The sequence below is a fragment of the Monodelphis domestica genome, chromosome 8 (assembly GCF_027887165.1).
Source record: "Monodelphis domestica isolate mMonDom1 chromosome 8, mMonDom1.pri, whole genome shotgun sequence".
Taxonomy (NCBI): domain Eukaryota; kingdom Metazoa; phylum Chordata; class Mammalia; order Didelphimorphia; family Didelphidae; genus Monodelphis; species Monodelphis domestica.
In genome coordinates, this window is record NC_077234.1 from 188,513,588 (window position 1) to 188,527,933 (window position 14,346).

General features: G+C 39.3%; 1 protein-coding gene across 4 annotated transcripts in view; it reads right to left on the reverse strand.

Moving 5' to 3' along the window:
- SH3RF3 (SH3 domain containing ring finger 3) overlaps positions 1-14,346 on the reverse strand; it is a 629,698-nt gene that overhangs the window by 477,264 nt on the left and 138,088 nt on the right. The gene's annotated exons all lie outside the window — the stretch shown is intronic.

Genomic DNA, 14,346 nt, shown 5'->3' on the forward strand with positions numbered 1-14,346 from the left:
AATGGATTCCATCTCAAAGACAATGTTTCACACAGCGTGGCAGGTCATAAATTTAATTTTCAATCTCTCTTTTTACATTTGTTTCACCGGAGAGCCAATGCCTCAGGAACATATAACTGCATTAGTAGTTGAAAACCAATGGCTTGACCTAAAGACTTAATATAGTATTTATCTTTCTAATAGTAGGCAAGCCTGCACATGATGACAAATCAGCCAGAGAAAGATTGGTGAAGCTACTCTCAAATCTGATCTGTGCCTATTTCCCTGGAAAACGAGTCTCCATAATGTCTGGTTTCCATTTTTGTTTGCTTCTTAAATCTTTGATGCTCCCCTTAGACTTCTTACATTTTTAGCTTAGAGAAGAATCCACTGTCTTTTTCCCGTTCATAAAAAGAATATCTTTAGAACCTGATTATAGTAAAAGAAAAAAAAACAACCAAAAACTAGCCACAGAGATATTTAGTGGAAGTGGGACTCAAGGGAAATGGAAAGGCAAGGAGGCCTGGATTTAGGGTCTGCCTCTTGACATACATGGCAACACAACCCTGGACAAATCCTCCACCCCTCAAGCACCTCAGGCCTCTAGGCTAGAATGTTAAATTACAGAGAAGTTACTGATTTGGAAGAAGGAGTCTCTCCTCAATATTAAATTCTAGATAATCAGAGGTTCTATTAAACAAAAATCAACCTCAAAAATATTTTTCTCCATTGAGATTATGGGAAGCTCAATTTATTTTTTATTTGTTTTTAATGTTTTTTAAATTTTATTTGATTAATTTAGAGCATTTTTCCAGGATTATAAAAATCATGTTCTTTCCCTCCCCTCCCCCCAACACTCTCCTATGTCCGACGCACAATTCCACTGGGTTGAACATGTGTCTTTGGTCAAGACCTATTTTCATATTATTGATATTTGCACTAGGATGATCATTTAGGATTTATAACCTCAATCATATCCCCATTGACACATGATCAAGCAATTGTTTTGCTTCTGTGTTTCTACTCCCACAGTTCTTCCTCTGGACATGGATGGTGTTCTTTCTCATAAGTCCCTCAGAATTGTCCTGGATCACTGCACTGCTGCTAATAGAAAAGTCTGTTACATTCAATTGTACCACAGTGTATCGGTCTCTGTGTACAATGTTCTCCTGGTTCTGCTCTTTTCACTATATCAGTTCTGGAGGTCGTTCCATTCTCCATGGAATTCCTCCACTTTATTATTCCTTTTAGCACAATAGTATTCCATCACCAACATATACCACAATTTGCTCAGCCATTCCCCAATTGAAGGGCATCCCCTCATTTTCCAATTTTTGGCCACCACAAAGAGTGCAGCTATGAATATTCTTGTACAAGTCTTTTTCCTTATTATCTATTTGAGATACAAACACAGCAGTGCTATGGCTGGATCAAAGGGCAGACATTCTTTTATCGCCCTTTGGACACAGTTCCAAATTGCCCTCCAGAATGGTTGGATCAATTCACAACTCCACCAGCAATGCATTAATGTCCCTACTTTGCCACATCCCCTCCAGCATTCATTACTTTCCATAACTGTCATGTTAGCCAATCTGCTAGGTGTGAGGTGATACCTCAGAGTTGTTTTGATTTGCATCTCTCTGATTATAAGAGATTTAGGACACTTTTTCAGGTGCTTATTAATAGTTTTGACTTCTTTATCTGAAAATTGCCTATTCATGTCCCTTGGGCAGTTCAATTTAAAGAGGAAAAAAAGTATTTATTGAATGTAATTAAAAGCTACCTCCCTTCTATCATTACCCACTTCTACATTCATAAGGATTCCTTCCTTCCCCCACATTTGGAGCTTTGGACTATTTGCCAACAATTAAGGGGAAGCTAGAAAACATTGAATGAAATCTATCTGTAGCACCAATAACATGCTAAAGTTCTAAAATTTAGACCTTATTTCACCCTACCTGGTCAAAGCAATTGAGGGACAGAGTCATGCCAACCACATACACAGACCCAGCCCTTGAAAAGACTATCTTGGTCAGTTATTACTCTGTCAAAATCTCCCTCTTTCCAGAAAAGATACTGAGGACATCACCAAGAAACAGGACTTTAAAGATTTACAATTCAGGATGGTATCATGACTAGATTTCTGGATCTGGAGTCAGGAATACCTGAGTTCAAATCTTGCCTCTGACTTGTTAGCAATATGACCTTGGATAAGTCAACTAACTTCTTCCCAGTCCTTAAATGAAGTTGGACTGAATGACCTCCTCAATCCATTCTAGTTCCAAATCTGTGGTCTATGTGGTTTTATAAAATGAAAGAACAACTCTTTGTTGGTCAATGCCTGGTATATCCTAATGCTTTCCTCTATTAGAATGGGAAGCCTTTGCAGTCACCTTTTATATTTTCACTCCCAGGGCTTGCAACAAGGTAGATACTTAATACATACTTGCTTTTTGATTTATTCCATCTTTCCTCTCTAAGAAAATGTTTTATAAACTACAAGTGCCAGTGATACTATTTCTAGGTCTGTATTCCAAAGAGATTTTTTTAAAAGAAAAGGAAAGGAAAAGAAATAAACATTTATTTTAAAAATCTACTTTTAGCAGCCCTTTTTGTGGTGGCAAAGAACTGAAATTTGAGGCCTTGTCCACGCATTGGGAAATGACTAAACAAGTTGTGACATATGATTATGATGCAATACTATTATGCTTTGATAAGCAGAGTTGATTCAGAAAAGCCTGAGGATAACTTATATGAACTGATACAGAATAAAGTAAGCAAAACCAGGAGAACATCATTCATAGTAACAGTAATATTGTATAATGATCAACTATGAATGATTTATCTATTCTAATCAATACATAATCCAAGACAATTCCAAAGGACTCATCATGAAAAATGTTACCCACCTTCAGAGAAAGAACTGACAAAGTCTGAATGCAAGTGGAAACATACTATTGTTGTACTTTATTTTTCTAGGAGTTTTTTGTCTTTTTTTCTCTTACAACATATTTAATAGGGAGATGTGTTCTGCATGTCTGCACAGACATAACCTTTATCAAATTGCTTGCCTTCTCAATGATGAGGAAAGAGAAGGGAGGGTAGGAGAGATTTTGGAACTCAAAATTGTAAAAAAAGAAAAGGAGCTAAAATTTTTTTTCATGTAATTGGGAATAATCAAATATTTAAAATTTTAAGATAAACTCTGGGTGCTCAGTAAATACTGAATGGGTACCTCTTTTATCTTCAAGTAAGACTAGGAATCATAAACAAGTGGCATCAAATTCAAATGGAAATAGGAGCCACAAAATTACAAATAAAGATCCCTACAGACTATATATTAACTTAGAAAACCACACATTGACATTATTTATATACTATTTTAATTCTTCTAGTTAAATACTTCCCAATTATATTTTAATCTGGTTCCTAGGTGCTCTACCACTGACCATTAGAAGCTAGAAGAAATCTTAGCAACCAAGTAGCTCCAGGCCTTTTTTATTTTTTCAGATAAATAAACTGAGACCCAAAGAAGTTAGTGACTTGGCCAAAGTCACAAAAGAAATAAGAAGCAGTACCAGAATTCCAACCTGGACCCTCTCACTTAAAATTGATTGCAAGTGTCCTCTTTTCACTTTGAAAACACACTCTAAGAGTCTATCCAGAGACCTCTGTCCTTCTTTCATCTACATGAAGAGCTGAAATTATGATGTCTTTGCAAGCCCCTCTCCAGAATTTTAGGCCCATTTTCCTAAAGGCTTGTTTAAATATCTCCATCTAGAGAGTTAAGGCTACTTCAAACATAAAACATCCAAAACTTATTACACTTTTCCCTCCAAACTTGTCTCCCTCTTAACATCTAGAGGCATGAACAATTTTGTAAATGTTTTTATTTGAGAAGGGTTAAACCAAGTCACAGATTACACACAAGCTGCAAATCAACATGCCTATCTTTCCAGAAACCACTGAACACTGAATTTTCCTATAATTGCCAATGTGATAGGAAGTGGAGCTCAGATTTTATGGCTAGAGGGAAGTCCCAGAAGAGGGAATTCTCATTCTCTGATACATATAGCCTTCAAGATCTGTCTAGAGCCTGGGTTCAAATCTGACCTCGGATACTTCCTACTTGTTTTACCCTGGGTAAGACAATGAATACCAATTGGAGCATTTACTGTTCTTCTGCCATGGAATAATGCTTTTTATTGATTCTAAGGTAGAAAGTAATAGTTAATTTTTTTAATTGTCTAGTACACCAAAAGACTAAGTGGCTAATCCTGGATTCCCTTATGCAGTATGTTGTCAGAAGCAGATTTGAACCCAGGTTTTCCCAGCTTTAAGGCTGGTTCTGTATCCCCCATGCTAAACTGCCTCTATTGCCAATGTGATAGGGATCTCTGTTCAAATGCAGTTGCTTCAATTTGCATCTTTCTGACTATTAGAAATGCACACTTTTCTAGGCTCCCCAAAGGAAGGTCAGCAGATTCAGGAAGAAGTCATTCAGAACAGACACTTCTCTTCCATACTGCTAATACAGAAAGCAAGGTTGTCATGGAAATTCTTCTCCCCAAGACATTTGAAAATGAAGTGCTGTTTCTCTGCCTCCCATCAGCACTGTACCATGGGCTAAGAACTGGCTCTAACCACCCATCCTTCTCTGAAGGTGCTTCAGGTTAGATTAGGGAGGTGCTGGACTAACAGCCATAATTTGCCACTTTTGTTTCAACCTCCTAAATTGCTAAGAGCACTTGAAAAACACAACCTTCTCTTAGATCTGTTTCTTTCCTATTCCACTGGCCAAAATCGGATGGCAGCTTTGTATTCAGATTGATGTTCACAAACAGTCCTACCTCCCTTTTCACTTTTTTATCTCATCTAATTTTTAAAAACAGATATAAAAATTGAGGTTCAAAATCCTTTGGATCAGAGCAGATACCTTTTTCCTCATTGGGAAACATTCTACTTCTCAGGCATTCACGGCAAAATGAGTCCTTTATTCAGTTTATTTGTGCTTGAGAGAGGAAAATGGCTACTATGGAAACCATTCACTGAAGCAGTGACACAAAAATGGAAAGATTCTGAGCCATCTAAAAACACTCCAAAATTTCCTTAATTGTTATCATGAGAACAAGGCCAATATTTCAACCAATTTGATGATACCTGAGTGATAGGACCCTCCTTTGTCAAATTTTAATCAATTTGGGTCAGTAAACATTTAGTTCCTACTATGTGCCAGCCACAATTTTAAACTCTGGGGGTACATCAAGAGGCACAAGACAATCTTTGCTCTCAAGGGGTTTACAGTCTATGTGAGGAGACAACAAGCAAACAAATACATATAAAACAAATGTGTGTAGCACAAATAAATAATAGTTAGATGATAACAAATGAAACAATAGTTAAAAGAAGTAAAGAACTAGAATTATGGGGGGTTGGGGAAGGCTTCCATATAATGTGCCCTTCTCCCTTGAAAATTGGTCTCATGCAAAGAGGGAAAGCCATAGGTGCCAAGATCATTTTCTTCTCCAATTTAATCTTTGTTGTCCATATGCACATATGTGTGTTGTTTTTATCTTTCCACAGTAAAGGGTACAGCAAGCAAAAGACTAGTTGTATTAAGATGTATTTATACAACCAGACACTTACTTCATGCATTTTACCTCTTCTATCCTGCTAATGTTCAAAAATAAATCCTAAAGGGTGGTAGGAATACCACTCAGTTCTGGTTTTTGTTCCTTCGCAACAGGAAGGGATAGCTAAGCAGCTCAAGAATTACCATGTCCCACTATTAAATCATCTGGTGGCAACCAAGGGTCACCGTACTATTCCATTCAATCAAGAGCCTTTCTCCATGAGCCATCAGGGGCCCTAAACCCTTGCTTGGCAAAGAAGTTCATCCTCAACTTAGTAGCCATTGAGACCTTTTAAAAATGGTACTATATTAAAAAAACAAACAAAAACCTCTTACCTTCTGTCTTAGAATGGATACTGTGTCTGTTCTAGCAGAAGAGAGGTAGGTAATTGGGCTTTTGTGACTTGCCCAGGATCACAACAACTAAGAAGCATCTGAGTTCAAATTTGAAACCAGGACCTCTCATCTCTAGGCCTGGCTCTATCCACTGAGCCATCTAGCTGCCCCTTAACAGTATGCTTTTTCTTAAGCCACACCCATATTTAAATATCTCTCGGACAAAGGTTTCTGGAAAAGTTGGAAATATTTCTTGCAGAAGTCTCCCCTCTAGTCTCTAGATTGTATAAACATGCCTGAACAAACTCCTTGTTGAGTATCTCTACAATAGGTCTGCAGCATCTGATTACAAGATTGTTTTCTTGTTATGGGGCAAAGATATAGATTTTACATAAGGGCACTTAGGAGAAAACTAGATGACTGTAACAGTTGCTGACTCCAGGTTCAGATCACCTGCAGAAAATGAACCTTTGTGCATCTTCTCCATTCAGTTTATCTAAAGCTCATCAAGAGGAATGAGAGGGATGAGAGTGTGCATTTCTAATAGTAATAATGGTTATTCAAATAATTCTAATAATAATCTAAAAATTCTAGTAGAAATAATGGTTATTATAGTTCAGTGGAATAGTATTAATAACAATCAAGGAGGCAGCTGTGTGGCTCAGTAGAGAGCCAGACCTAGAGATCAGTGAAGGAGAGAGAGGAAGGAAGGAGAGAGAGGAAGGAAGGAGAGAGAGGAAGGAAGGAGAGAGAGGAAGGAAGGAAGGAAGGAAGGAAGGAAGGAAGGAAGGAAGGAAGGAAGGAAGGAAGGAAGGAAGGAAGGAAGGAAGGAAGGAAGGAAGGAAGGAAGGAAGGAAGGAAGGAAGGAAGGAAGGAAGGAAGGAAGGAAGGAAGGAAGGAAGGAAGGAAGGAAGGAAGGAAGGAAGGAAGGAAGGGAGGGAGGGAGGGAGGGAGGGAGGGAGAAAAAAGAAAAGATAATCAAGGTCCTTTTCATTATACCTCAACTGTATCCAATTACCCCTTCATAATATTTACTTGTTTAAGTGATAGAGTAATTTATAGGGCCAAGAGCAAGTTACAGCTTAACTGCTGAGAGCCCCTTACCACCCTTCAAAAATGTATCCCTATCATATAGATGGAAAAACGGAGACAGACAGAAATTAAGCATTTTTTTTCCAGATTCATACAACTTTAATGAAGGCAAATTTGAAGTCTAGTTTTCCTGACTCGGGATCTAACACTATCCATTGGACCATGTGGCTAGCTCATCTACTGAACAGCATTGAGTTTTGAAGACTTCATTATCTGTGTTAACAGACAAATGGTGAGGATTCTAGAACTCTCTTATAACTCTGTGACATCCAACAAAAATTCATTTTGCCTCCATGTGTTTGTTTCCTCATCCATAAAACAAGGCTAATGAGTCTGACCCATGTCACATATCAACTAAAGCACAAGTCTGTATACAGGAAACAGTTCTATGTGTGCCAGGAAACAAAAATAAAATAAAAATGTGGTGGCTGGGAGTAACACAACAGGATTTCCTCTCCTCTTCTGTGTTATTAAGGTCTTCAATTTTTTTTTTAACTTTCCTAATGAGCACAGATCTGATCAGCTACTATATGCAGCTAACTGGAGCAGAAAATAGAACCCTGAGCCTGTAGTCAGGAAGACCTGGATTCAAATCTCACCTCAAACACTTACTAGCTATTTGACCCAAAATGGGTCACTTAATAACTGCCTGCCTTTGTTTCCTTATCCATAAAATGGGAATAATAATGGAACCTACCTCCCAAGGGTTGTTGACATAATATTGGCCAAATTCTTTGTAAACCCTAAAAATGCTATATAAATAATAGCTATGATAACTATAACACAGAGCTGAACACTGTTGTCCCCATTTGTAACTGAAGCTGTCCTATGAGGTCACTCTCCACCAAAAGCATTCAATGTTAAGACCAGTAATCACAAATGCGATCTTGTTCCCATAATGCACAGGCTCAAGCAGAACTTGCAATTACTTTCTGATACATGAGGCAACCCAGCAAGGCCTTTCTGTGTCAGAGTTGTAGGCGTGGGGAAATCAAGAATGTGAGATTGTTTGAATAAATGATTTGGGATGGGAAAGTCCTAGGGGCATGTGGCAGGACAGAGAAAGAGAAAGGTCCTTCTGCTTGAGCCACAGAGCCTGTCCTGACATCTGCTCAGAGGGCCATCCTAGTTGCCTCTATCTGAAAACAGTCTCTCTATAAGCTCCAAGATGGCTTGGAAGTGAAGCCAATTTAAAGCAGGTATTCTTTTTTATTAAAACCTTTACCTTCTGTTTTAGAACTAATACTGCTTCCTGGTTCTGAGGCAGAAGAGCAGTAAGGGCTAGGCAAGGAGGGTTAAGTGACCTGTCCAGGGTCAGACAGCTAGGAAGTAACTGAAGTTGCATTTGAACCCAGGACCTTCCATCTTCAGGACTGGTTCTTTACCCACTGAGCCACATAGCTGCCTCCCAAAGCAGGTACTCAAACATTTTTTGACTTCTTGGTTTCCTGATGAAGTCTATGAGCCCCCTTTGAAATCATGTTTTGTTTTTTTTATTTATAAAATAAAATACACAGAATTACAAAAGGAACCAATTATATCCAAATGCAGTAAGTGAAAAAACAATTAAGTTTATAGATCTTAAGCAAAGACCCCCTAGTAAAGTTTGGCAAAATAGTTTTTCTTTTTAAAGTGGCTGAGACTCCTATAAAGGTCTTTCAGACAAAAGTCATTAGTCTTTAAGTTCTGTTAAACCTGCATATTTAATAGTACACATATTGTTGTGGTATATTCTGCTAGTGCCCAAGCTACTGGCCAGATATAAATAAAGAGAGAACAACACAGCTGTTGTTATGCTCTCCCCACCCTCCACTTTTGTTCCTGACTAGGGACTCCCACCCATGCCTTAAAGAAAGTCACTATTGTTGTTGTTATTGTTGAGTCATTTCAGTTGTGTCAGACTCTTTGTGATCCCATTTGGGGTTTTCTTGGCAAAGACACTGGAGTCATTTACCTTCTCCAACTCATTTTACAAATGGGGAAACTGAGGCAAACAGGGTTAAATGACTTGCCCAGGGTCAAACAGGTAATGTGTGTCTGAGGACATTTTTAAAAAGAAAGTCACTGGATGGGGTAATTCAGGAAGTTGTACTCCAACGATCCTTCAAGTATCTCAAGATCCTTCGAGGTCTCCTGCACACCTTAAGCAGAATTATTCATTAGTCTCTTTACTTAAGAGACAAAGAACTGCCATAAATAAGCAATCCCTAAAATAATTCATACAGCAGCCAAAAAGCCTACATCCAGGAAGAAGCTGACATTGCGTGGGTAGTTGGATGCCCCTTTTTTCCCCAATTCCAAACAGAAAATGAGAAAAAGATAAAATAGAACCAAGTCATTTTGCCTTGAGCTCTTTAGGCTTACTTCAGAGACAACAAAAAGGCTCAACTATTTCATGCCAATAGTCCCGATAAAATATTTCTCTCTCTCTCCTTTTCATGCTCTGGAAGGAAAGAGAATAGGGTTTTCTCTGAGCTGACCAAAAAGGTAGTTGGTCTTTGTACATAGACAGGAAGACCTTGCAAGGCTCAAGTGTGGCTTGTCATGGATGCATCCTTCCTGGGAGACTCTGGGCCAGTCACTAAATCTCTCAGCACCCTAGGGCAACTGGAAAATTACCACTGATAGAGTAGATGCTGACTTGCATTGGGACTGGGGGTTTCTTCTATGAGAGTTCTCTGTGCCGAGGGGGGAAAACACAACTAGACTCAAACCAAAACCAAGCAAGCCATGACATCCGGGGATTCTAGGATCTTAGTGATCTCTAAAATTCACTAGCCTCCATTTTGCTAAGGGAAACTCTTAAGGAACAAGAGGGCGAATGTCAGGGACAAGTTCATGGTCACAGTTTCCTGATGTCTGCTGTCAGAACATTCTCGAGTCGCTCATCTTTGCCCTGCCAGCAATACGTGACACAGGGTGGCCTGAGGTTTCTCTCGGACATACTGTACATTAACTGCCCCCCAGCCCCAAAGGGAAAGGGGCCCAGAGAATGGAGATGGAGAGTGATAATGTCTATACCGGGCTCCAATCATAAACAATGCTCCATTATCGGCACTAACAAAGAGGGGAGGGGAAGCCGAAAATTCCGACTAGATTAGTTCCCAAATCACTGCTGTTTGCCTGGTGAATATAACCTGGGGTTGATTTTGGCAGCATATCCACCTTCCCAGTTTTATTTTGTTTAGGCTAATGTTAAAATTAGCATCCCCAGTTTAGCCTCCCATCAGCTGCGGGTCAGGGAAGTAGCCCCCCTTCCCCTGATCAGTGGAAAAAGGAAGGGAGCCAGGAAGTTAAGAACTCCTGGAGATAATCCCAAAGCCAAAAACCTGTGCTCAGATGATTGAGTTTACTGTACATGCTTCAAAAACATGCTCAAGCCCTGCACACATGTGAAAATAGATGTTATGGGGTCCCCGCTGGAGCTTTTTTATTTTAAGAAACCAAAACATCTTGCATCAAGGCAAAAATCTGTGAATGCCAGTGTTAACATGCTTGATAACTACATTAACCTTTTCCCTTGGGAGTTATTTTTTATTGTAACACACTTGTCAAAATGTCATAGTATTCGCTTGCCTCTCCCACATCCACCCACCAATAGTGCTCAGCTGTAAGAGAAAGAGCAATAATTAGACTGGGAAAACAGCTATAGGGAGAAGAGACAAATAAGCCTCCAACCCTGGCAATGTAATCAGGGGATTTCCAAGCAAGTCTTCCACACAGAAGCCCCCTGCAAGAAAGAGAGGTGGGACCCAGTGGAGCTTTGTCAACAGCTTTCCAAGGCCTCCTCCAAGACTGAGGACAAATAATTACATTCCAGAAGCGACTCCAGAAGCTGACATTCAGGAACCTTGAGGATTAATTCTATCTAATGAAGTCTCCTTTTGCCTTGTACAGTTAAACCCAACTCCCCACTCCAAATAGCTTCGACCTTCCTTTGCCTTCCATGATCTCCTGGAATGTCTTTGCTGGGCTGGAGCAAAAGCTCACCCCGCTTTCTCTCACCCTCCCCCCCCAAGAGGAGTCCTGCCAGCCAGCTAATTCAAAGGAGATCTCAATTGAAAGTGATCACTAAAAATCAAATGGGCAGGGGCAAGGGTGGCACCGATGAGATGGGAGTCCGCTATTCCAAACAGATTGAAGAAGGCAACGCCTGGCAGGCTACAGCCTAACACTGTGCTGACAACACAATTTATTGCAACTGCACATTAATGAGACGATAAAAACCTTTGGGGAATCGGCATGCACAGTGTAACACCTGCAACAAAAGCATATTACTGGCCGCTATAAAGGCTGCTGATTGAATTTCTAGCCGCATTATATGCAAGTGTCAGTATATTTGCCAAACAGTGCAAGTATGCATTCAGCAACATGGAAATTTAACCATTAGATAGCCTCTGTGTGTGCTAGAAAGCACGCCAGTAACAGATTAGCTCTAAACTAACAGATGAATGTATCCAGGCACATCATTTCTCCAGAAAATGATCTCATTAAATATCAACATGTTTACTAGAAAGAGGAGACGACAAATTGTCTTTCCCCTCTGCCACTCCTAGACCAATATTATACTCAGTCCAAATCAATACCCCCGGAGTTACTGTGAGCAATTAGCACCTATTAGTTTTGATATAGTGTTACATATAGAACACTGAGTTAAGTATTAAAAAGAACGAAAGCTACGAGGGCCACATACTTGATTTAGAGTCAAAGGACCTGGGTTTGGGGTTCCAGCCCTGATCCTGACTAAACTCACTTAATATCTCTAGGACTCCATTTCCTCATCAATAAAATGAGCCGAGAAGATCTCTGAATTCCATTCCAGCTCTAAATCTGTGATCGCAAGATAAGGTAGTGATGCACAAGGTATGTTTGAGGAAGAATCACAAGTGGAACAATCTGGCCAGAGAAAAGGAAATCTGTAAAGTAGAGTGGGCAAATAGGTAATACAGTGGATTGAGTGCTAAGCCTGGAGTCAGAAAGACTCATCTTCGTAAGTTCAAATCTGACCTCAGACACTTACTAGTTGTGTGACCCTGAGCAAGTCACTTAATCTTGTTTGCCTCAGTTTCCTCTTCTTTAAAATGAGCTGAAGGAAGGAGCAAACCCCTTCAGTATCTTTGCCTAGAAAATCTCAAATGGAGTCATGAAGAGTTGGACATAATTAAAAATGACTGAACAAAAACAACATAAGGTAGAGTGGGAGAGAAGTTTAGAAAAGAGATTGAGACCAGATTCAAAAAGTGTTAAAATTTGGAATTGATCCTATCCCTGATGGGGAGCCATTGATTGTTCTGAATAATAAGATACATGACCAATGAGTTCTTTTAGAAGAAGAATAAGGTGCTAAAATCTTCCCCTAACTTCCCCTTTGATCCTCAGAATGATTTTGCTTTTTCATAGGCTATGCCAGTAGAATGCAATTTCTGATAGGTCTTATCAAATTAGAAAGGCTTTGAGTATGGGCCTGGTGCCTAATTACAGGCCTGTCATCTGAGAACCAGTAATGCTAAGTTAGGAGATAGCAAAGAAGTTTTCAGTACCAGCATCTCTAAGACAATCCACTAAAATAGTGAGAGATTGCCACCTGCACCAGTGGAGGAAATATTCACATCAATGGAATCACAGGTGTTGAAAGAATAAGGTGGCTTTGTAAAGGATAAAATGAGGAAGTCGAAAGAGTGTGGACAGAAAGACCAGTTAGTCAGTTAATGAACTAATCCATTGAGGGCTGATGAAGACCTGAAGAAGGATAGTAGTATTATTTCTGAAAAGTTCCAACCACATTTCACATGACTCCTTCCTCTACAACCACCTACTTCACAACTCCCTCACCGACCTTACTGTCTACTCTTATAATGAGCTAAACTCTGGAATTGTTCCTGGATAGGGTCTGTCAATCTGCCTTCCTAGGTCTCCACTCACTACCCCAGGAACTTTTACGATCCAAGTGTCCCTCTCTGGCCACCATTCTCCTATATGTGTTGTTGCCCTTATTAAAATGTAAGATCTTGGCTGGTAAGAGAATTGTCCATGCTTTTGTATCCTCACTGTCTCACCAAAGCTCTTGGCTCAGAGTAAGCACTGAATATTTTTTCATTCATTCATCTACCAGTTCTTTTAGGTTTAGGTCGCTTTGGGTTAAAGAAGCCATTTTCAATCTTTTTTGAATAAAGTAGTAATGCTCCTAAACCTTAATTTGTCCTTCACAGATGCTCAGAAATCCCATTTTAATAATATTCTATTTAAATTTATTCTTTCTGATGCCTTATCCCATTCCCCAATATATATTCCAAATCTTCTTTTTCCTTTCCATTTCCTATTCTTCTAACTTATCTAAACTTTAGGCCATCATTTCTCTTAGTTTACTGAGATCAAAACTGTCACTCATGACATCTCTCAGCTCTCTACTTCATTTCAGAAAATTTTACACCATCTCTACTCAATCTTTCCTTTATCTTTTTTTCTAAGGGGTAATCCCACTTTTTTCTAATAATAATAGCTAACATTTGCACAGTGCTTGTTATATGCCAAGCACTATAAAATTATTATCTCCTTTGATCCTCATCACAACCCTGGGATGTAGATACTATTATCATAAATGTTTTACAGGTGAGTATACTAAGGAAAACAGAGGTTAAGTGACATACCCAGGGTCACACAGCTAGGAAGTGTCTGAGGCCAGATTTGAATCCAAGACCTTCCATCCATAGACCTAGTTCTCACAGAGCCACCTAACTGCCCCCAATTTATTTTCAATTATCAAAGTTTTGTTTCGTTTTTAACTCCTACCTTCATGCTTCCTCAATCTCAGAGAGTAAGGAAGGGAGATGGGAGAAGAGAAATGTAAAAATTTTGTAAAAAAAGCAAACAAACAGTAAAACACAACAATTTCTTATGTTGGCTTCGTCCAAAAATGGGTATTTCGTTCCACACATTAGTCAATCACTCCTTAGTCTTGAGGTGGGCAGCAACTCTTCATCACTGATGTTCTGGATCCTCTGCAATTATGAATGATGACTGTACCAGTTGTATTTCTTGTTTTTCTGAACTGTTCATTTTTATCATGTTGGCAGCTGGATAGAGCCCCATGGCTGGTGTGGGGAAGACCTGAGTTCAGTCCAATCACAGACACTTACTAACTGTGTGACTCTGTATGTTTTGGTCTTCTTAAATGTAAAATGTGGACAAAAATTGCACCCACATCCCCGGTTTGTTGTGAGAATCAAATAAGATGATAATTATCAAATGTTTAGTACAGTCCTTTCCACACAGCAAGTGCCATATACATGTTTGTAATTATTAGTCCT